This window comes from Camelus dromedarius, chromosome X (genome assembly GCF_036321535.1).
Source record: "Camelus dromedarius isolate mCamDro1 chromosome X, mCamDro1.pat, whole genome shotgun sequence".
NCBI classification, from domain to species: domain Eukaryota; kingdom Metazoa; phylum Chordata; class Mammalia; order Artiodactyla; family Camelidae; genus Camelus; species Camelus dromedarius.
In genome coordinates this window covers 40,656,945-40,678,611 of record NC_087472.1, presented here as the reverse complement: position 1 = coordinate 40,678,611, position 21,667 = coordinate 40,656,945, and positions in this window count along the sequence as shown.

Sequence of the window (21,667 nt, the reverse complement as noted above, 5' to 3'; positions counted from 1 at the left end):
TGCAAGACAAGGCAAGACATAAAAAATCTCCTAGGAGAAAACATAGGCAAAACATTCTCTGACATAAATTTTAGCAATGTTCTCTTACAGCAATCTACCCAGGCAATGGAAATAAGAGTAAAAATAAACAAATGGGACCTAATTAAACTCATAAGCTTTTGCACAGCAAAGGAAACCATAAGCAAGACAAAACGACAACCTATGGACTGGGAGAAAATATTTGCAAATGATGCCACTGACAAAGGCTTAATTTCCAGAATATATAAATAGCTCATACAACTTAACAACAACAGCAACAACAACAAAAAACCCCAATCCAAAAATGGGCAGAAGACGTAAACAAGCACATCTCTGATGAAGACATATGAATGGCCAATAGACATATGAAAAAATGCTCAATATCACTAATTATCAGAGAAATGCAAATCAAAACTACAATGAGGTATCACCTCATACCAGTCAGAATGGCCATCATTCAAAAGTCCACAAATGATAAATGCTGGAGAGGCTATGGAGAAAAGGGAACACTCCTATACTGCTGGTGGGAATGTAGTTTGGTGAAGCCATTATGGAAAACAGTATGGAGATTCCTCAAAAAACTAAAAATAGTCTTACCATATGATCAAGCAATCCCACTTCTGGGTATATATCTGGAGGAAACTCTAATGCAAAAAGATACATGCACCCCAATGTTCATAGCAGCACTATATACAATAGCCAAGATATGGAAGCAACCTAAATGTCCATCGACAGATGACTGGATAAAGAAGTTGTGGTATATTGACACAATGGAATACTACTCTGTCATAAAAAAGAATAAAATAATGCCATTTGCAGCAACATGGATGGACCTGGAGAATGTCATTCTAAGTGAAGTAGGCCAGAAAGAGAAAGAAAAATACCACATTATATCACTCATATGTGTAATCTAAAAAAAAAAAAAGACACTATGAACTCATCTACAAAACTGAAACAGACTCACAGACATAGTAAACAATCTTATGGTTACTTGGGGAAAGGGGGTAGGAAGGGATAAATTTGGGAGTTTGAGATTTGCAAATGTTAACATAACCACTATATATAAAAATAGATTTAAAAAGTTTCTTCTGTATAGCACAGGGATCCATGTTCAATATTTTGTAATAACCTTTAATGGAAAAAATACAAAAATGAATATATGTATGTATATGCAAGAGTGGGACACTGTGCTGTACACCAGAAATTGACACATTGTAATGGACTATACTTCAATTAAAAAAAAAAGAAAGAAATTAAAAACAGAAAGAAAATACCACAGGGTTCATTCTGCTCTTCCCCCTTTCTGTATCTGTACCTCCCTTCTATAGTGAGACCCTGGTTCTTATAATCCACAATGTATTTACTTATCTGCTCATTCCTAAAATAGGCATAAAATGTTTTCAAAAGTGCTAATTATAGTACTGTGAAGAAACAAACCTACTTAACTAGGGTTAATATTTGTTTCTAGTTCTTTTCCTTTTTACCTGAATATCTAGTTAAAATACTGTATTCAAACATCACTTGAGTTGTTTGTTTTCTTTCTCCATTCAGAGCGGTGACATTATTCATCTGAAATACAATTAGTTTCCTTTATTTTTGTTTGTATTCCATTTTGGGTTCTCCTTCATTCTTGTTGATTTCATTTATTTATTTTTTGACTATGTGCAACACTATCATGGGTCCAACATCACAACTTTCCAAAAACGTATACTCAGAGTAGTGACTCCCTAATCCATCTCTTCTAGTCTGTTTCTTTCTCCCCATCCTTCTCACCCATTTGCACATATTTCCTGTAGGTAATGAATCATATTATTCTGTGTTTTGTCTTCCCTGTGTTTCTTTTTGCACAAATTAGCATATTCATGTATATTTTACCTTATGGGCATAGAACAGGGAGTGAAAACTCTCTTATTCTCCAATTTAAAAGACTTGGATCCTTTCTTAAGTAATCTTGCTGCCTGATTTTCTATAGTTCCTCTCTTCCTGGTTACCTTTAGGGCTTGAACACATGGGCATGTTCTAATCAGCTTATTACAGAGAGGTTGGGCACCCATGTGGCTTTCCATCACGGCCTCACTTAAGGCTAATGTTTTCAGTACAGATGTACACAAGCCAGCGAAGACTTGTCTGAAGCAAAAATTGTCCAAATTACAAGAGCTAAGCAGAATAAAAAATAAAAATCCAACTTTAACTTCATTCATAAAGAGATAAAATTATATAAGGCAAATAAAATAAATCATAAGAAATGAAACTGCTTTAGACAGATGTCAATTTTCTTCTATTGAAATAAATCATTTATTTTAGCAGTGGAAGCACTTATTTCAATATTAGAAAAATAATGTTATTTGTTTTCAGCATAAAATAACCCTCAGGTGGAATAGACGCATTGATTTTTTTAAAATAGATTTCAAATAAATCCAATGTCTTCATAATGAAAACTTACAACATTCACCAGAATATAGTAGTTACATAAGCCAGTGGCTTCCCAAGGAAAGAGAAAATTGCATTCCCTTCTCTTTCATTGGTTTTTGTTAAATACAATTTGTCCATTCCGTTTGACTGGCCAATTTGATTGCAGTATTCTAAAACCCAGCTAGGTGCAATATAGATCCATAGGCTTGACTTAGAAAAACTGAGCCCATACAGCACAATAATTGGATCCTCACATTAATTAGATCCAGAGATAAACCTTGCCTTGTTGTCACTGGGCTTCTGGGCTGAAAGAATCTGGAAATAGGGCGCTTTGATGTTCTGATGGATTGTCTATGATATTTGGTACCAGAGAGCAAGTTATGAGAAAACAGAACAGCTGTGCAACCGCTATAATCAAATGCAAATGTCTAGGAGTCTCCACAACAAAATAACAAAGACAGCGGAATGATGCCCATTTTGATCAATAATAGCCTGTCTCCCACCCCTGAAAATTTTCACAAGCAATAATCACTATTAAAGCTGTTTCTGTTTTCCCAAATTGAAACATTCAGTGTATAGGTATGTCCCTGATGGCATGCAGGCGCTTGATGAAGAATTAATCATGCAGCTAAATGACTTGAGTCCCAATGAAATCATGTAAAATAACATCATCTCCTTAAGATTAATTCATTGAAAGAAGCTTTTTAAAAAAAGAGATGTGGGGAACAAAGTTTATGCTTGCTGCAGTGAGACCCTATTATAACGGGTTCACACTACAGCAGTATAAAATATACATCACGCTGTTGGTGGTAGAAGTATTCCAGAGAGGTGAATACCACCTAATAACATTCACCTAACTATTAAGTTGCACCCGTTCTTTATTTTCTGCCCCTGACTTGAACCCATTTTTTTCAGTAAATATCTACTGAGTACCTACTATAAGTCATCTGGTTGTGTTGTATACCCTTCTAACTAACATCTTGCCTCCTCCAATGCATTCTAGATGTGGCTGCTAAATCAATATTGTCAAAACACACTATGATTGTTTCAAAATCAGCTTCAAAAACTTTCCTTGGCACCATGTTGCCTACCAATATAACCCCAACATTTTCTGTTGACATCGGGACCTCTCCGCAGTATGTTTCTCTCCAGCTTTAGCTCCCACGTTTTCCCCATTTTCCTTTGTTGCAGTTCAGTTCATTTCAATGAACGTACTTACCATGATGAGTGACTGTGCCAGGCATGAGGATGACATGGTGAATAAAACAAGAAGAATTCTTGTTATAGTGGAGGAGCCTGGCACAAGAAAGAAATACTTTCAATATAATGCTGCTAAGTCCAATAATGAGACCGAGTCAAGGGTACTCAGGAAGCACAGAGGACGTGCTTGTAACTCAGCCTGGAAGTTGAGGGATGGCTTCTTAAAGGAGTGTAGACCTCACCCCTTATTCAACTTTATTTTTTTACCTGTTTTTTTGGGGGGAGGTAATTAAGTTGTATTTATTTATCTTTTAATGGAGGTACTGGGGATTGAACCTAGGACCTTGTGCTTGCTAGGCACACACTCTACCACGAAACTATATCCCCCGCCCACCTTATTCAACACTTTGTATCCCTCTTGGCTAGCATAATTCTTGGCACATAGTCACTTGAGTGCATGTATAATTCTTATGCTATAGTCAATTTGGAAGACTCACCTTCCCTGAACAGTTATTTTTCTGCCTCTTTCCTCTTTGCCTAGAATTCCCTCTTTTCATCACTGTCTTTGCCTTTCAGAGGTCCATGTCAAATGCCACCTCCTCCATGATGGCTTTCCTGATTACTGACTAGTAAATAAGCATTAAATAAGATTAGCCTCTATGAGCGAAAATAATTAAGATGAGTTCAAGATGGACTAGACTAGGTATCTGTAGAAGGAACTGAAGAGACTGGTATTAGTGTGCCTGTGTCTCTCAAAGAGATCTCACCAGCCTAGTCCTCCACCCTAAGCCTTAGATCTATATATTCAACTGGCCACTTGGCATTTCTATTTGGATGTCACACAAGTGACTGAAACGCAACCTGTCCCAAATAGAACTCATTATTTTTTCCATCCTACTGGACTATTTCTTTTCCAGTGTCTCCCGTACCAGTTAATGGCATCACTACCGACACAGTTGCTCAAGCCAGATACCTGGGATTCTTCTTAGACTCACTCCACACGTCTTATTCCATCACTTGCCAAGTTTGATCAATTCTGACCCCTAAACATTTCTCTCCATATTCTCTGTCACAACCCACTGTTGCCTCTTGTCTAGAATACTGCAAGAGCCTCCTGTGTGGTCTCCCTGCCTCCAGTCTTGTTTCCTTTCAAATACTGCTCTGACCTGAAGGCAGAGTGATCTTAAAGTGAAAAAGTGTTCTGGTCAAACCCACACTTAAAACACTTCAGCAAATTGCAGTTGCCTTTCGGGTGAAGTCCAAAAATCTCACAATGTCTTACAAGGCTTCTCAGGTTCAGTCCCATCTCTCATCACTCTCCCCATCACTCTTTCCTCCCTGGACACGTGTTAGACTTCTTTCAGCTCACACTGAACAATATCTCACATCATGGCCTTCAGTCTTGCTGTCTCCTCTGCCTGGAACACTCTTTCTCTCTGTCTTTGTGTGGCTGACTCTTACTTATCCTCTAGATCTCATTCCTTCAGGAAAGTCTTTCTGAAAATTTAAAAATAGTAGCTGTCTTAGTTTTTTCTGGCTGCTATAACAAAATACCAGAGACTGGCTGGCTTATAAATAACAGAAATTGATTTCTCACAATTCTGGAGGCTTGGAAGTCTAAAATCAAGGTGCCCACATGGTCAGGTTCTGGTGAGGGTCCTCTTCTGGGTCGCAGACTTCTTGTTGTGCCTCCACATGGTATAAGGGGTAAATTAACTCTAAGGGGCCTCTTTTATAAGGCATTCATGAGGGCTTTGCCTTTGTGACCTAATGACCTCCCAAAGGCCCTACCTCCTAATACCATCACTTTGGCCGTTAGGTTTTCAACATGTGAATTTCAGGGAGACACAAACATTCAGACCATAGCTGATAAGTTGAGGCAGTATAATTCTTCTGATTCTGGTTCCATACTCACCTGGCAACTTTTGGTAATAATAACAAGCTTACCTTACTATGTTTTTCTTCATCAGAGAGACTAAGGCATGATTTAAATCTTCTGGGATATTTTTGATAATCAAAACCATTTTTTTTTTCAAACCCTGACATTCTGGCTTATGCATCAGTCTGTGTGAAGTAAGTCAGATAACATCTACGTCACCTTGCCTCTCCCTGACGTTACAGATCACCACAACCGGAAGTGACGTCGCCTTCCTCACCATTCTGACAGTGCTTGGCTTGTAGCCCCACTCCTGCCCTTCTCATCTTCTCTGTCAGGAAGCATGCACATGGTGCCTTGTTCATGTTCGTATAAATAGAACGAATAGGTGCTCGATAAGGATTTGTTAATGGTACTAAAACATACGAGATGGTTAGCAATGACATAGCTAACCTTGCTGATTCTACTTCTTCACTCTCTTCAATGTATTCTCTCCTCTCTAACACCACTGCCACTGCTTTCAGGCCTCATTCACTCCCTCCTGGGTTACTGCAACGGCTTCTTCACTGGTGTACATGTCTATAATCATTTTTCCTCTAACACTGCATTATTCTCCCTGAGGTTAGGGTGCTTAAACCACTTCAACAACTTCTTATTTCCTTCAGAATAATATTAAAAAAACTCATTAAAATAGTTTCTAAGGACCTTTATGATCTGGCCCTTTCTTACTACCCAAGTCTTACTTTCCTTCCCCGCACTCTCCATCTCCCGGCCCTTTTCCTATTCTTCAGTCATACTGATCTTCTTCGTATTTCTTTATATGCTCTGATCTTTCATAGCCCACATCTTTGCACATTTTGCTAGATCTGTCTGGAATAACCCTCTCCTCTCTCTGTACATAATTTCTATGTACACTTTAAGACATAGGTCTGGACGCAATTATTCCAGAAAGCCTTTCCTGACACTGTCACTTCACCCAGGCTGTCCTGCTCTTATTTTCTTAACATTGGCTGCTAATTTCTATCATAGCACGGACCATATCCGTCCCTCTCTCTACTCACATCACCCTTCCTCCTAATAAACAAAACCAAACCAGGAACTCTTCAAAGATAGGGACCATGTAAATCCTGTTTACAACTGTGTCTTCAGGGCATAGCACAATGCCCAGTCCACACCAGGAGCTCAAGAAACATCTGATGAATGAATGTTCTAGGGTGCTGGTGCTCTGGGCAAGCGATGAGCAGTTTCCAGGAAATTAGAATAGAACATAATGAAATGTACGATATTGAGACAATGAATCAGCAACCCTACTAGGCTCAATAGTTGATTGTAAGATAGATCCTCTAATAAGCCAGAGACTTTTATTACCTGCCCTGTCAACACAGTGGGGGAAGGGCCTGGAAAAAGAGACATATTTTATGTATCTAGTGACTAAGAAAATTAGAACAGGAATAATAAAATAACAGCAGCCCCAGCAGCAATTTTTTAAGCACCTACTTTGGGCCCAGGCACCATAATACGTACTTGACAACATTTAGATTTCACGGTAATACTATGATGATTTACAGTTCATGGATGTGAAAATGAAAGTTCAGGAATTAAAAGCTTCCAATAAGCTATATAGTTAATAAATGAAAGAGCTTTTTTGTTCAATTTCATTTCCATCTGACAGGAAACCCCAGGTTCTTAATTGCTACCCTGTGTTTTCTAGAAAAGGGTTAAACTTCAAGACACAAAAACAGACACGCAGACACACACAGATACATGCACTGCACTGCTGAGAGTGCTGGAAGGAAAATCCAGACCTTAAGTTCCTTAACTGCTTCTCCTTCCTGCTCTGTCCTTTAACTCAAAGTGAAAGGAGTCTCTAAGGAAAGACTAGAACGGTCAATGTGCAGTTTCTTTTCTAACATTAAAACACTGAGAATTTGCTGGGCTCTTTTTTCGTTTAGGTTGCTTTCATATTTTTTGCTAGCAGTTTTTTGCTCACTGCAAGCTCTTGCAGCAAAGCATGAAGTGGGAGGACTGGCTACAGAGATGGATAAGCTTGTCTGAGGCCCCCGGGGGGGCTGAGCCCCACACACAGAATGAGAGGAGCGGGAGTGGGAAGGAAATTTAGAATATTTAGCTGTTCCTTCAAAGTGGGTGTCCTCCAGGCTGCTCCTTAAATAAATTTTGGCTTAGCAACCTGGCAGGGAACTGCAGTCAAATCTCTCTCTCTCATTCTCGGACAGCCCCAGCATGGGCCATCGAGTCAGGGCAGATGGGGTGCTGTTGTGTATGAGGGTGGATACACATTTCATTCCCTCTTACTCATTCAAATCATGCCCCCTCCTCAATATTCACCTCCCATCCTCCTTGACTGTTAATTTTCCACCTTCCTTTATGATTTCTCACCTTTGTATGTCAGTAATATACCAGAAGTTAGGTATTTATGCCATCGCTGGAGCGACAGGATTTATTGTAGTGGAATGCATTTGGATGTAGGGAGGATTGTGAGATGACTGTTGTCACCCAGGAGGGAGGTGAACAGAATTCAAAATAAAGATTTGATTCTGGAAAAGGAGAGGGAGAAAGGGCTGCAAAGGGCATTTTCTGGAAATCTTGCTTCCATATTTCATACAGCTTATTTTTTATACACTGCCAGGATTTCAAAATAAGATGATGCTAACTGAGAAAGAGTTGTGATTCCGACTACTGACAGGGATATCTGGGTGCACATGAAATCCTGCTGCAGCAGATGATGCTAGGCATCCGGTTGTGTTAGACACCAGCAGTGGTGAGTCCAGCTCGATGGGGGCTTTAACAGCAGATTTGCCATCTTTGTATTTGTCTCTCTATAGAGATGATATTTTAATAGTATCTACTGTAACAAGAATTGCCCTGAAGCAATCAAAATGTATCTGGGTATTTCTGGGTTTGTGCTTTATAGCCTGGACCTTCATTATGATCATTCATTTATTAATGTGCTAAAGAGGGAAGACTTTCCCATTAACAGAAGAAAATGGCCAAAAAGGGTTGTGACACTGGACAATCAGGCCTTTAATGGAGATGTGAAAGCATCAAAGAAACTCCTTTCATGTGGCAGAGATGAATTCATTTTCAAATACAGGCTGTTTGCCTCTACTCACAGGTACTGAAATATGGCATTTCTTACAGGCCATTTTAAGCCCTAATTGTATTTCAACATTGAGGATGAAATCATTTAACCTGAACCGTATTTGTAGACAATGCGCAAACACATTTCCTCCCAAGACAAAAAAAATGTAAGAAGAAAAATATGTCTAATGATTTTTTTAAATGTATTAGGGATTAGTGACTGAAAGCAAGAATTATAATCAGAAACATAAATCTAAAGAACAGAAAGAAGGTGAAATTAAATCTTAAATAGCCGAATTATTGGACTCAGAAGTTCCTATTTCAGAAAGATTCATTCAGCTACCAAATGCTAATAATTATATATCTGCCTGCTCATAGTTCTATGGCTACCTGTGACCAGTCATCATTCATATAGAGACATAAGTCAGATTCTAACTCTGCCCTCTTGCTGTCTTAAGCGAATTACTGGCAAAGTATGAATGCAGAGACTGCAAATGACTGGAAGAAGCGATGACTGGGGAATGATAACAAGTCATGCGAGGGTCGGGTAATCATAAGAAAAGAGAATAAGAACATGGCAACATTTCTTCCTGTTTAAAAAATGTCTCCACTGGCCTGGGCTTTAGTGCTGGGCTCAAATTAAGAGACACAATGAATATGTATTTAAAAAAAAGAACCTTGAAATGTGAATGCCCTTTGATCCAGAAATTCCACCTTAGGTATTTATTTCAAGTAAATTAATAAAAATGTGGGCAAAAACAGAGTTGTATTAAAGCTCTTTGAAACATGATTTGTTACAGAAAAACACTGGAAGGAGCTTAAAAGTATGGAAAAAGGAGGACTGATTAAATAAATTATGGCATATCCATGAGACGGAATATGTTAGCCATTAAAATTGTGATGTAGTCTTTTTTATTGGAATATAATATGAACATAATTGTTAACTGAGAAAAAAGGATTATAAAACTATCCAAAGTATGATTCCTTGAAAATGTACATTAAAAAATCCCTGAAAAACATATAGCAAGGCATTACCAGCAGTTGTCTCTAAATGGCTTCTATTGTGGCTACTTTTCATTCTTTTTTTTTTTCCTTTTCCCTTTTTCTTGTTTCTATGTTAAGATACTTCTGTCATGAATATGCATTGTTTTCATCATAACAGAAAATGAATACAAGACGTTACATTTGGGAAGAATGATACAGTAGCCAAGGCAAAAATAACTCGAGAAGCTTGGAATGCCCTTTTGTATGACTGCACAAGTAACATAGCTCCCTTGAGACTCAGTTTACCCATTTGTGATATGGAATAATAACACCTATTTCATAAAATTGTTGAGAGGATTAAGTAAGGCAAAGTGGGTAAAGTGCCTAACCCCACTTTTAACACATTGATAGGCGGTCAATATATACTGAATTTGCATCTGAATGATAGGTCAATAAGCCATCTTTCACACAAAGATTAACAAATTAGAATATATGCTAGAGCATACTATTTTGCTAGCTAGAGAAAGCTGCTCTTCAAACAGGAACAAGGTAGACTCCCACACGGGATAGAGTGAGACTGCTCTTACTCTGCTGTCTGGAAGGTTGGTAGAATGTGAAGATTTGGAAGGGCATGACCAGTTAAGCTCAGATTAATCCAGACACCCATTTCCCCAGCAGAAGCCAGAGCCCACGACCTCCCTGATATGACTGCGCAGGGAGAGTAGTGCAACCACACATGGTATGCTCATTCCTTGCTAAAATGGAAAATGTCAACTAAAAATAACTGTCTTTAAATACTACCATTAACAAAACTCAAGAGTTTTAAGCAAACAGATGTCTAAAAAGAAACTTATTTTCTAAAGCATAAGTGGGACAATGCAACCTGCCAAATTGCTATATATTCAGTTTCCAAGACACTGATATTGGCAAGTTCTATATGGCTCTCTACTGGTAGTGGAAAGAAAGTCTAGACAATGAATGAAGAGCAAATGGCACTTCCAAGCCCAGGGCAAGATGGTTTACTTAGCCATTTAACAACTATTTGTTGAACAGGTACTATGTGGCTTGCTTTGTGGAAGGTACTAATGGCAATGGAATAAGATCCCTGCCCTCACAGAATTTTCCATGATAATGGTGAACTAAGGTAGCTTAGAAACCAAGAAACTGCAGTTCCATTTCATGGTCTGTTAAGAGTGACTTGCATACGCTGCACAAGAATGCAGCGCCTTGGTTTCTCTATTCTTAAAATATGGGAAATGATAGCTATTTTTCTTGATGATAAAATATATGAATAATACAAAATTGCCTTAAGCCCTTGTTGGAAAACACTTTTTGAAAAATGCTGGGATGCTTCTCAGGCAATATTTCTCTGTAAGAAGATATTTTCTTTCCCTAAAAAGTCTTAAAAGTCAACAAGTCAAAAATGCTCTTTTTATGTCTGTTTCTCTTCATTTGAAACTTTGGAGGGTTCTTCCCTTTCTCCTTTTCTTCCTTCTTTTCTTTTCTTTTTCCTTTCTTTCTTTCTTTCTTTCTTTCTTTCTTTCTTTCTTTCTTTCTTTCTTTCTTTCTTTCTTTCTTCCTTCCTTCCTTCCTTCCTTCCTTCCTTCCTTCCTTCCTTCTTTCTTTCTTTCTTTCTTTCTTTCTTTCTTTCTTTCTTTCTTTCTTTCTTTCTCTCTTTCTCTCTTTCTCTCTTTCTCTCTTTCTTTCTCTCTTTCTCTCTCTCTTTCTCTCTTTCTTTCTTTCTCTCTTCTTTCATTTTTTTCAGCCTGCTAATTTCCAGCTCCTATGTGCACATCATTTAAATACATCATTGTGGAATTGCAAATACGTAATTTGTTTATTTCTCTTTGCTCCCAAGTTGCTCCTCAATCGACTTTATTTTTCAAAAGCAATTTGAAGGCACGTCTTTCAATTGGTTAATCCAGGCAAGCTGTTTGTTGGTTCTGTGCTCTCAACTGTTGAGTAATAGTTATTGGATTCAAAGGGGATAGAGTTGGCTTGTGTCAGACAATGTGGGCCAGATTCTTGTCTTGCACAGTTGTGCCAGTGCACCTGAAACCCCACCAGCAACACATTCCTTTCTCTGCACCCTGGCACCTCTTGGCTACCGGCTACCAAGCCAGGTCCACCAGGCTTCATTGATGACTTTACGAAGAACACACGCTTGTATTTGGCTAAAACAAGGGTGAAACTCATCTTTTAAAATTTGAAGTAAGGACCAAATTGTAGTTTACAAAACTGAAGGTCTAATTATTTAGTTCATTTATTCATCATCATTTCCAAATTCCTTATGGTGGGCTGTAGCCTCAACACATCTTGCCTCCTACTCCTTGCCTGGCCTCAACTTGTATTATTTTCCTGCTTGATCATTACACTTAAGCTACACTCTCTTTCTTTTCTAGAACATACCAAGCTCATTTCTTCCTCAGGGCTTTTGCTCATGCTGTTTGTTCCTGGAATGGTCTCCTTTTTCTCCAAATTACTTCTCCTCCTCCCCACATCCCCACCCCTCCAGGCTCTACTGCTTATCCTCCATCTCCTAAATTCAAACCTTATTTTCCTTGGAGGACTTCCCTGACTTTCCAGATCCAGTTCTCATTTTAAACACATTCTTATGAACTGGAAGAAAGCCAGTGTAGCTGAAACATACAGAGCAAGAGTGGCAGTGGTACAGTTTGAGATTGGAGAGGTAAGCAGGGGACAGACTAAGCATGGTCTTGCAGGATTAGTTGATAATTTGGTTAATAATAGTGTAAGAACAATAGAAAACCAGTAGAGAGAATAACAGTGATCAGATTTGGGTTTTGAAGAGATCACTCTGGCTATTTTATGGAGAATCTGCTTAAATAAGGGAAAGGGGGTACCCAAGGAGACCAGTTAGGAGGTTATTTGCAATAGCCTAGGAAGGAGAAAATGGTGGCTTGGACCAGGGTGGTGACACTGGAGGTACAGAGAAGTTAATAAGTGACAGACATATTAACAAAGTGAAATAAAATCAATGAACCTTCTTGAAGGATGAGATTTTAAGAATGAAGGAGAAGGTGGTGCTCAAATTGTGTCTAGTCCTGGTGAAGGACCAGCTTTCATCAGTATTTGGGTGTGTGGTTGGAGTGGGGTTGAAGGTTGGCAAAGACAGTTAGGATTGTGGGCTGGCTGTAGATTTTAGTTCTAAACTAAAGTTTGTAAATTACTTAGGAGAGTGCTTTATTGTCTATTACAGCTTCATAATAATTATAGCTTACACTTAGTGAATACATACTTGTGCCAGGCACTGTTCTACGTGCTTCACATATATTAAGTCACTTAAACATCAATAAATGATAATGTTTATGATTCCATAATTATCATTATCATTATTGCAATATATAGTGCTTGTCTTTCTTGGACAGAGTTAGTTAACACAAGCAGTTTCTTTCTATCCAATTCTCCTTTTTATAGACTCCATGCAGGCAACTACCATATAATATAGGCACATTCTTCAGAGAAATTACAGCGCAGTTGACTAGGTTGCAGCCGTCTTTAGTTCTGTTCTAATCCTGAGGGCACATCCTGGATTAATGACCTGGTTTAGCCTCCGGCATTCCCATATACGTAACCCATCTATAAACCTGTACTCGGAGTAGGTTACCTTTGTGTGTTGATTCTGACTAACTCCATTCTTATAAAGTGATTACATCTGGCATTATCCCTACATTTTCATGGTTATTTACTAAAGCCACATATGTACTCACTAGAGCATTCTTGCCCAATCTAGGACAAAGAGCTCATTAGGGTTAAAAATAAAATCTCAACTTTTTTGGAAAGTCAGCTCAACTAAGAAACCCAGCTGGCAGCTTTTTTTGTTTTGTTTTATTTTATTTTCTAAATTCAGTTTTATAAACGGAGGGCAGAAAGTCTCTTAGAGCTTTCTCTGGCCTAAATGCTGACAATTTGAGGACTTCAAAATGCTTATGTATAGCTTATTTTCAGAACCAGGAAACTAGCTGGACTAGTTTACATTTGAAATATTAAGGTATAAGAAGTTTGCACACGTATTTTGGAAATGGATTCAAACTGGCAGGTTGCGTGCTATTGTCACTTTTGATCATCAGCACCACCTTTACTTTATTTGGGAATAGATCTGTTTTTGCCCATTCAGATGGGTGAAGGGGGAGTAAAAATGAGAAAATGTTATTTTTATTGCATAAGATAACATCAGCAGATACCCACTGCACTAGACAGGCAGCAGTATCAATAGTGTGTCTCCCTCTCTCAGCTTGATTTTAGGTGGAAACACTTGGTTTAAAACAAAACAAAAGAACAGTGGCATCAGAGATGGTATTTAGATTTTCTTGGGGACAAGGAGTATGGAAGCATAGGTTGTTGTGTAGGCTTGTGACCTCTTAATTTGGTTTCAAAATCTATTGCAGTGATCTCAGAACTTTGCCTTTGGTCAAGAGTAGTGAGAGAAAAAAGCAAGCATGACTAAAATAATTGACAGACTAAAATCATAAGTGAGATTTAGGATACAATACAGTCCATGGAGCTCAGCTCAGGCTCACCAGCCACATTCACACCCATTTATAAAACAATCAGGAAAAACCTCCTCTAATGAGGGATTTGCCAAAGAAGACACTTGTTAGGATTTATATGCAAGGAAAGCTCTTTGATTCACAGAGGAGAAGATGATACAGGAAGCTGAGTAACTATAGCTGCCAAAAAAGGGGATAAATAGCAACTCACAATTGGACGATTTGCAATAGACAGCAACAGGAAAAGCTGCCTGACTCTCTTCATGATGGCGGTGGCACCTTGGAGCTATCCACACTACCAAGGAAGAAAGCTGATGGAGCCCAAGAGGCAGCCTTTGCCCTTGCTCTGAAGTTGATTTGCCCAGTCAGGCAAATGCACGTGGGAGGTTTGACTTTGTCATTCACACTGGTCCAGATGGTGCTGTCCAAAGCCAGAATCTCTGGGCCACCGGAGCAGCATGGAGAAGCTTTCCGCTCCTCCTGAATCAAATTCTGGCTCTTGCAGCAAGCAAGTCATGGAAGAGTGCCAAACTCTTCCAGCCAAAAAGCTACTGATTTCGCTTTCTTTCTTATTTTCATCCAACTCTTTGCTTGAAATATTAGAGTTGTAAAATGGGAGTTAAGAAGATTTTTTTTTTCATTTTCAAGACTATTTCTGATGCTTTGAATCATGACATCACCCAAAATTAAGTTTTAAAATAAAAGAAGCTCTTCATTTACATTTTTCTTCAAACTGCAATTGATTTAGAAATAAACGCTTGAGTTCAAAATGCAGAATACAGCTTATAAGTCATTTTCTTTAACTGATAAGCCTATTGCAATTTTACGTGGTTTGCCAATTGGTCCTGGCTGAACCCTGTCACTGGAGCAAGGTTTACCAGTGACCCTTCCATGCCTTATCATAGGGATTTTGGGTCACAACTTTCAGAACTGCCTTTGTCTCCCTTCTGATTCTATATACTCTGTCTTATGTATGGATGATCATCTCTACCAGACCACGAGCTCCTGAGAGCAGAGGATATGCCTTTGTCATGTTTGTATGCCTTTACTCTCCAAGCTCCTTCCAACCTAGCCTAGTGCTCTGAGGAGTAAACACTCTAAAATGTTTGCTGAAAGTAGAAGAAATTTTATTCCAGTCACTTATTTCATCCTTTAAGGCAACTCATTTATTTTTCTGATCCCACATCACAAGCTAAGAGAATTAAGTGGTTTTCTGTAGTGATGCCCCAATGCTTTCTCAGAAACAGGGTCATGTAAACCAGATAGGAAAGGGATAGAAAAAGTGCTATCAGCCTCATGCCTAATGTTTATTAAGTTCAATGCCACATTCTCCTTTAGTTTTCCAACATCTCCAGGGTCTAGACTTATGAAGAAAGACTGATTTTTTTGGCTGGGAAGAGATATTATCATTATTTAACTTATCAAAATTAAATCCGAAAATATTTATCATTATTGTTAACATTACCAATATGCTAAGAAATTCCACGAGTCATACAGGCTTTTCTTTAGTTTAGATGCAAGTACCACCTCTTTTAAGAAGCCTTCCATGATTGTCCTGGCTTATCTGTGTTTCTGTCTTCTCTAAACTCTTACAGCACTGCACAGTATAGTTTAGCATTGAATATATTACTTGGATTATAAACTCTTGGGGCAGAGCTATGTCGCCAGTCTTCATTTCCCACAACGTCTCCTAGCATGGGGAGCAGACTCTAGAATAGCTGATACTTTATGTATTTGATTTCAGAATTTATATTCTCAGCTTATCATTTCCACCATTAACTAATCTGTCTGACAACTCCATTTGGAAAGCCCCATATTGTCTCCAATTCAACATGCCAAACACAGAACTCATAAATTTCCTTAAAATTAGCTTCCTGTCTTGACTCATTAATTTCTTTGAACCATCTAGGTCTTAAACCTCACTGTAACCTTTGACTGTCTCCTCCTTTCTTTTCCTTCACATCCAATCATATCTTTTGAATCCTTGCCTCTCAAATTTTCTGCTTCCTATTTCTATGTGCTGCTGACTTCCCAATCCAGCCCTTACCATATGACACTTAGACTATTGAAATGATCTCCTAATTAATCTATCTTGAGTCTCAACTTTATCTATACCCTGAAAGCATGCTTTCACCACCAGATTCTTTTTTTTTCCTAAAACTCTGTGATAGTATGTTTTTCTTGCCCAAAATTTTGCTTGCCACTGCTATTCAAGTGACTTGTCACTTCTTTCAAAGGTGAAGTCCAAACTCTTTAGCCTGGTTTCCAAGACCCTCTATATCTCTTTAGCCTTAAACAACTTTTTGAAGTATATGTCATGATTCCCCTATAAGAAGCAAGTGATCTAATTAGCGTCCCTAAAATATGCTCCTTGTTTGTATTTTGTTTCTGCTGTTCACTCCGTTAGGAATGCTATTCATCTACCTCTCTGCCTATGTAATTATTATTGGTCCCTTCAGGTGCAACTGCAGAGTTGAACTCAATACTTGGCACAATGATTTGCTGAGTGAACGGATCTTTTCCCCTTTTAGAGTTTGTGTTGTACTGATTACCTCTACAAATAATTTGGCATTTAATGAATTTTCCTCACATTGTTTAATTTCAGTATGTCTTTCTAGAGTTTAGCCAGTTCTAAACTCCGTTTGAATAGGTATTAACTACATCTTTTACATTTGGCATTGCTCACATAGTCAAGCATAGAATCTCCCATGTAGTCAGTTTACGATATACATGTGTAGATTACTCACAGATGCTCAATAACTCCTTGCTGCCACATTGAATATGGAAGTAGAGACAGTGACACTGACTGAAAGGTTTTTCACTTCTTATGCTCCCTCTGAATTGATTGACTCCTCTCCTTTAGAACCTTATATTTTTAAAGTCAAAATTTATATTATTTAGTGGGGGAGGATATAGCTCAAGTGGTAGGATGCTTGCTTGGCATGCACGAGGTCCTAGGTTCAATCCCCACTACCTCCCCTAAAATAAACAAACCTAATTACCTCTCCCCCCACCAAAAGAATTGATATTAGTTAGCAGTTTTTGGTAAAGCCTTTCCCCCCACCCCAGGATTTTAAGGTAATTGTCTTCTGACATGATATTATGCGAATAGCCTCAAATTTTACATGATGAGATGCAGCAAAAGTTAAATCTACTCTACTGGAAAAACTGACAACAATTACACTCACAGATGACAGTATAGGGACCCTGTACTTTAGCTACCTTTGATGACTGGACAATAAATATATTGATTTGATCACTTACCAATCAATTTCCAAGGTAGTAAGAAACAAACAAATCAATCCTCCCAAGTCTACATGCCATGTAAATTGTAACACAGAATATCACTTCCAATCTTTGTAGTTATGTAACTGAATAAAAACTGAACCATATAGCTCATTCCTAAGATGTTTTCTCTATATTTTGCTAACATCAAGATGAATCACAACATTGCTGCTCACAGATAGCTAAGGAGACACAGCTTCAAGTCATCTATTCCAGTGTCACACTGGAACTGTAGGCTATTAATTTCAATAAGTACACATGCTCTGTGAATGATTAGAAATATCAGCAAGACTAAGTCAGGAAGTATGATTCCGTATCCAGTGAGACGCTAGTGAAGAGAGGGGAAACATAATTTGTTGCAGGCCTTTTGGGACAGGTGATTCCCAACACTCATTTCCTGTTATTTTTATAGATCCCTAAAAAACATTGTAGCTGATGAAATGAATAAAGATATAAAGTGGCAAAGTATAGGGATTCAAAGTTGCCCACTATATGGAGTTCTAGAATTCTTGACTTAAAATTTAAATAAGTATGCATGTGTGTGAATATGTAAGTGTACGTATGTGTATATGTAGTTTGCGTGTTTGTAAAAAAGGTGAAAGAAAAGAAAAAAGACAGAAAAAGGGTCTTTATAGTGCATTTCATTGTAGATAACAGAAGCCCACTAAAACTAGCTTAATTGAAAAATGTTTGTAAGAAATCCAGTGTTTCAGGGAAATCCAAGGTAGAAAGGGAAGCTTCCATCTTATGGGTAACTGGAAACTGATTGGAAAGCTGTCAAGAAACTGGGAAGCTTCTCTTTTTTACCAACTTCTTTCCGGAGCAAATTTCATAATATCAGCAAATACAGTAAATACAAAAGCATGACCTCCTTGCAGCTTCTGCATTTCTAACGTTCTTGGTTTATTCAAACAGCAGAGGCTGACCCACATCTCTGCCTCCCAAGTCCAAATGCCTAGGAGAATCTGGTTGGCACACCTTGAGGTAAATGCTCACCCTCATCTGATCAGCTATGGCTTAGGGGAGGGCCCAGAAGAAAAATCAGCCCAGCTTAGAATGGAGGTTTCCTCACGTCCAATCGTCATGGGCTCAGAGGGAGATGTGGTACTGGGTACATGGTACACATACAGCAGTCGGGGCCCACCCCTGCTGGGGGATTGTAGGAAATGGGGTCATGGGATGGGCAAATACCCCCAAAAGTGAATGTTATAGCTAGGTATAGAGGATAGATTAGAGAGAAGAGAAATAGAGGAGAAAGAAGCAGAAAAAGGGAGCAATTTAACCATCTTAGTGCTATATAGTCATTTAGTTTTGATATATTTAATACACAATTCAGAGCAATTGCTATTTCTCATTGTTGTATTATTTATTGTTACTATTCTGCTTACATTATCTGATAAGACTTTTTAAAACTTCATATCCTGATGACTTATGTGTAATTATAATTCAATGGCAGTTTCTTACACACATAATCTAATTTTCCATCCTAAATAAAACATCTAAATGAAAACCTAAATAGGCCTTTTATATACTCATTAACACAATATGTAAAATCAAGACGGAGCCTAGATTTCTATATGCAGTGCCCTACTTTGGTGAGGCAGAGTTTATCAATTACTATCCAGTTCCTTTATATTTTTTTTGAAGTGTCCATGTCCATTAGCTGGAATTAAAATGACATTTATAAGATTAAGTAGTTTTGCATATAGTCCTTTAGCATCTATATTTTGTCATGCTGGTGTCTGAAAATGCTTACTTTTCTTTCAAACTCATTACAAGTGTATTTTTAATTAACTAAATTGCTGCATCATCTTTCATTTCTTTTAACAATATCCTTGGGGAGGTCACCATGAATTTTGACAGTAGGCATTGAATTTTATGAGCTCTGTCAGTCCTGTGGGCAAACAATCTGGCCTGATATAGGTCAGGTGACTGTGACATGTGGGAACAGGGGCTTTAAAGCTGGCAAAAGTTAGATTGGTAGTAGTTATGGAAAAAAAAATAAAAGCTTTAGGAATACAGGTTTTACATTATAAAATACATTCAAATGTAAATATGTATTGAAAAGAGAGTAGATAGGCAAAAGAAATTCTGAGGGACTGGAGAGGGTGAGGATGAAAGCACTGATAAAATAATTGCACTGAGGCGCTGGGCTTCACTCATTGGAACCAGATGGGTGATGGGGGAAGAAGTACTGAGCTGTAAGTTAAGAGACTTGGGTTCTAGTTCAGGGTGATACATTTATGAGTGTGCAACAATAGGCAAGTCACTTATTTTCCCTGAGTCTCAGTTTCCTTGTTGACAAAATGAAAGGGTAGGAGAAATGGTCTCTAAGGTACCTGCCAGCTATTTGATCCTATGACCTAAAATGATTCTTAGAACTGTAATTCTCGATTCTGCTAATCCATGCAATTTCCTCCTGTCAGGGGTCAGTATCAACAATTGATGGGATTCAATGATATCTATAAAAAGACTGTTTAGTTTGCATATCTCCTTTCTTTTCCCTGAGGTTGCATATCTTTTTCATGCTGCCCTGGCTTCTCCTTGGTGATGAGAAAGCAATCACATTTGCAGGAAGAAGCTGAGGGGGGCTGGGTGCCTTGTGATAGATGGGGAGCCATGGGAAGGTTAGCCGCCTGGAACACGTTCAGTTCCACCTCTTTCTCTGGGCACTCTCTCACTGGGTAGTAATGGTGTTAAACTGGGGACTAGCATAATACAAGTCTGACAATTGTATGGGACAGAAATGCAAAGCAAAGGCGATGGGGTTATGCGGTGGCACCCTCTTCACTCCGTCTCAGGCAAGCTTCGGGATCAGAGAAAAGGTTAAAAGTGCGAGCCAATTTGTAATTTGGAGATAGAAGAATTCATTTTCTAATAGGAAAGCTAAATTATATATAAAAAAAGAAACTTTTATTAAAACAGTTCCACCACAGTGACTCTGATTAAGAAGTAGGGCAATTTTCATCATGTAAATTATGTTTTTAAATTAGATTTAAATAACATAGTAATACTTCTATTCATGTTATCCACCATTTAAAAGAAATAAATAATTTGGTTAAGTTCTTGCATTTTCACGAGGTGAAATTCCATCACAATCCTTGAGTAATTGAAACTGTGGTGATTTTTAGAGCCATCCAATTACAGGAATTCAGTGCAATTATTTTTCTAATAAAGTTAGTTTTCACTTACATGTGTCTGTCATTTTCTGTCGATGTGAGGATGTTTTAAAAGTCTTTTTCTGATGAATTCTGGATACCATTGTACCTGTAGTGGGATATTTATTGATACTGTCAGATAAATGTAGAGCCCATAAAAGAAGGCATGATTATAAATTTTAGTATGTCTATTTATCTTTGTTTTTCTGCCAGTATCAATGAACAATTGCGGATGTATTTCAGTAACCTATTGACCATAGTACTTTGAGTGGAAGTCTGGAATTTTACAGATAATTTAATGGCAATATTAATGCAGGTGTATTCTATTTAGCTAATAATGGCACAGTAAAGACAGCACTGACTGGACCACTGCCTCTTAACATTCCGAGAATTATGTCTTTTTCTGTTTTGATAGAATGAAAGTTGAGGGAATTCAGGACAGTGCGATTGTGAGGCTCTGCCCTCTGTTCACCCTTAACTGTAGTTTCAAGATTGGAGAAAACTGTCAGAGCATCAGAAAAATTTAAAGTTCAATTAATGACTTAACTGATCCCTGTCCAGACATTTATTCAGTGAGCCCACATGTCCCAGGCATTGTGCTAGGCTTTGGGGATACTAAGATACATTGACCTGGTCTCACCTGTCAAGGAGGCCACAGTTCCAGAATTAGTTGCCGTATAATACAGGATAGGAAAGTTGTACAATGTCCAGAGACCAGGTGTGTGCTGAGGGGTGGGCAGTGCAGTGGGGAAGAAGGAGGGGTTATGGGAACAGCTTGTGACAATTCCCACCTCAGCAAAGTCAGTTTAATGACTCAGATCCACAATTGATAAATGTTGTTTCAGAAAAATGGTTCCTTTCTCCTAGAGTCTCCTGCTCCCTTTAACTGTAAGGAGTTAATTTGCCTCATCTCTCAGGAGTGAGAGATGGACAAAAAGTAGAGTGGAACTTGGAAGCAAAAAGAGAGAGAAAGATCAATTTATTTAATCCTAAACCCCTGGTTTTAAATCACGGATCCCTGTATAGAGATATTATGGGTCTAAATGTTATTGTACTGTGGATCTAAAGGTTGGGGTCACTTTTAGTTTAATGACAAAATCTACGTTTTAAAAGGTCAGCCAATG